A 3,808-nucleotide genomic window follows, 5' to 3' on the forward strand; every position below is an offset into this window, starting at 1 on the left:
AGGTGGGTGTACAAACTTAAACCTCTGGTGACAGGAAAGTACAAATACAAAGCTCGTTTAGTGGCTCAAGGATACTCTCAGAGGCCTGGAAAAGATTATGATGAGACTTTTTCCCCTACTGCTAAGGGGGACAGTGTAAGGCTGATTCTAACGCTTGGAGCAAAGAGAAAACTCCTGTTAAACCATTTTGATATCCAGACTGCATATTTACATGCATCAATATCAGAAGACCTGTATCTAGCCGAACCGCCTGGTTATGAGACAGGTTCCAATAGAGTGTTGAAATTAAACAAAGCTTTATATGGTCTCAAACAGGCGGCAATATCTTGGAACAAATGTTTCCATGAGGCCTTAGTGTCATTTGGTTTCAAGCAGAGTACAGCTGACAATTGCGTTTATGTACGTGGTACAGGCAGTGATCAAGAGTTTTGTCTGATTTATGTAGATGATGTATTGTATGCTTGCAAAACAGATAAACAAACTAAAAGGTTTGCCAAGCAATTGTCCAGCAAGTTCAAAATGAAGGACTTAGGCCTGGTTAGGACATATCTAGGGTTGGAAGTGTGCTGGGCCCAAGATGGCAGCTGCCTAATTAGTCAGCAGAACAAAGTTAAACAACTACTGACTACATACAGGATGCAGGATTGCAAAGGAGCAGTGGTGCCTATGGATCCAGGTTTCATAAAAACACTTCATATAGATGAGAGTCCTGAATTTGAACATCCTGATATATATCATTCTGCAATTGGAAGTTTATTGTATCTAGCACAATGGTCCAGACCGGATATTAGCTATGCAGTAGGCATATTGAGTAGATTGGTCTCAAAACCCACACTAAATGCCTGGAAATGGGTAAAACAAGTTCTGAGATACCTCAAACAGACAATTGGCTATATGTTACAATTAAATTCTTCAGAGGATGAAATGTTGAGTTGCTTCTGTGACAGTGACTGGGGAAATTTGCCAGATAGAAAATCTGTCACAGGACTAGTCATAATGGTCGGTGGAGCTTTAATCAGCTGGCGGTCACGCAAGCAAGACGTTGTAAGTGTGTCATCAACAGAATCTGAGTACGCCGCATTGAGTGAATTGTGCAACGAGGTGATTTATTTCAAGCATTTGTTAGCAGATTTAAATGTAAATTGTGGAGAACCAGTACGAGTTTACATTGATAATCAGGCTTGTATAAATTTAAGTAAAACAGAGGGTTTCAAATCACGTTCCAAACATATCTCTGTAAAATACCAAAATGTACGTTGCTGTGTACAGGACAATATAATCACATGTACTTATGTACCAAGTGAAGAAAATGTAGCAGATGTATTAACTAAACCATTGGCAAAGATAAAGAACAAGCAAATGTGCAAGGGTTTAGGTTTGCTGGAAAAACAATCTCCTACATAGGTGTTATTTGATGTTAATTGTCCAGCAGAATCTGTGAGGGGGTGTTCAGTTTCTGTTAATTGATTCTCATGAAAACTTGCAGATTCTGGCTTCACACAATTAACTCAAGGCAGTGTCAATTTACTCTTGGCAGAAAGCCAAGATCTGCTTGACCTAGAAACTACTCACTCCGATTGGTTAACGACCAGCACTCAACTCTGTTATCTAGGAATGCTAGTACGTTTGGGGCGTGGTGTGTTAGGAGTAGGAGTGCTGTGTAAGGTTGAGAGAGAGAGAGTGAAAGGATTTATTTTACTTTGTTTTGTATGCAGAAACTCTGCTGGTTTTTTTTTTCCTTTTAATAAATCCTGTAAATAGTTATTCTGAGTCTAGCTGACTAGTCATTTCCACCTCAACTAGCTTCTTCGCTGTGCAGGAAAACTCTGCTACGTTTGGGCTAAAGCCATTAGAGCTATGCCTGACACTTCAAAGTTCCAAGACAATTTTGGACATTATTTTTTAGGGGGGAAACCTAGTCTTATACACGGAAAAATACGTACTCAAAGTGGCTCAAAACATGGCAAGAATCAAAACCCTCTGCAGGCATGGCCCAACTTGGCCCTTCAGTGAATAAATTTATTATTACAGTCACAGACCAGTTCTGGCTCACTTACAATCTCAGGAAAATCATAAAAACACAAGAGGGATACATTGAATGGCAATTGGGTCTAACAGGGACAATACGGATATAGCAGTAGTTAAAAACATATAAGTTAAATCTTAACTTGGAAGAAGCGGACAATTTGGATCCCTTCCAGTTGTGATCCAGGCCTCACCATGGGACTGAAACTGCCTTGGTCGCGCCTGTCGAGGGGACAGGGGGCAGGTGGGTGTGGGGGGTACTGTTTTGGGGGGACAGGGGGCAGGTGGGTGTGGGGGACTCCCTGGTCCTGAATGGGGTAACTGTGCCACTGAAGGGCCAGGTGCGCAGCCTGGGAGTCATCCTGGACTCGCAGCTGTCCAAGGAGGTGCAGGTCCATTCTGTGTCCAGGGCAGCTCCATCTGGTACACAGGATGAGACCCTCCCTGCCCGCAGACTGTCTCACCAGAGTGGTGCATGCTCTAGTTATCTCCCGTTTGGACTACTGCAATGCGCTCTATGTGGGGCTGTCTTTGAAGGGGACTTGGAAACTACAATTAATCCAGAATGCGGCAGCTAGACTGGTGACTGGGAGTGGCTGCCGAGACCACATAACACCGGTCTTGAAAGACCTACATTGGCTCCCAGTACGTTTCCAAGCACAATTCAAAATGTTGGTGCCTAGCCTGAAAGCCCTAAATGGCCCCATCCTGTATACCTGAAGGAGCATCTCCAACCCCATCGTTCAGCTCAGACACTGAGGTCCAGCTCCTAGGGCCTTCTGGCGGTTCCCTCTGTGAGAAGTGAGGTTACAGGGAACCAGGCACAGGGCCTTCTCGGTGGTGGAGCCCCCACTGTGGAACACCCTCCCATCAGATGTCAAAGAAAGAACCAACTCTCTGGCTTTTAGAAGACATCTGAAGGCAGCCCTGTTTAGAGAAGCTTTTAATGTTTGACACACTATTGTATTTTAATATTTTCCTGGAAGCCGCCCATGGTGGCTGGGGAAAGCTAGCCAGATGGGTGGGGTAGAAATAATAATAATAATAATAATAATAATAATAATAATAGTTCACTAAAATATAACCTAAAATTGTCATTTAAGAGCTTAATCATTTTGGTAGCACAGCTTGTTCCCTAAGTTTTATGGCAGTCGCACGGAATTTGGCCACCCTGAGCGTGATCTCTGGATCCTTGTCCTCTACCAGCAGTTTTAGACATTGAAGTTCGGACCCATTTGGAGATTTTTGTATAGCAGGGGTGATAAATGCCGAGTGTATATCCCACTCGGCAGCGTAACAAGACATGAGAGACAGTTTCTACCTCCATCAAGCCGCAGGGGCAGACTCCTTCTGTGTATTATGGATTACCCGCGAATCTGCCCTGCAATAAGGCAGATGGCAGCATGTTGAACCTGGCGAGGCCCTCCAGCTGTTTTAGGACTACAACTCCCATCATCCCTAGCTCACAGCGGTCGGGGTGATGGGAATTGTAGTTTACAAACGGCAACACCAGCAATTCGTTCCGATAACGGTTTGGGGTGGAATGGTGGCAGCCCTGAGGGAAGCGGGTCCTCCAGCTGTTCGGGGACTACAATGCCCATCGTCCCTGATCACTGGTCCCGTGAGCAGCAAGCGACGAGGGGCGGGCCCGAGCGACCCCTCCTCTCTGCGCACGCGTAGGAGAAGCTCCCACCACCACCCCTCCCCCTGCCTCCCAAGGACGTCAAGAAGAAGCGCCGCCTCTCGCGCCTCTGTCGCCCTTTTCCCGCTTTCCACTTCACGT

Source organism: Podarcis erhardii (genome assembly GCF_964252035.2).
Source record: "Podarcis erhardii genome assembly, chromosome: Z".
Taxonomy (NCBI): domain Eukaryota; kingdom Metazoa; phylum Chordata; class Lepidosauria; order Squamata; family Lacertidae; genus Podarcis; species Podarcis erhardii.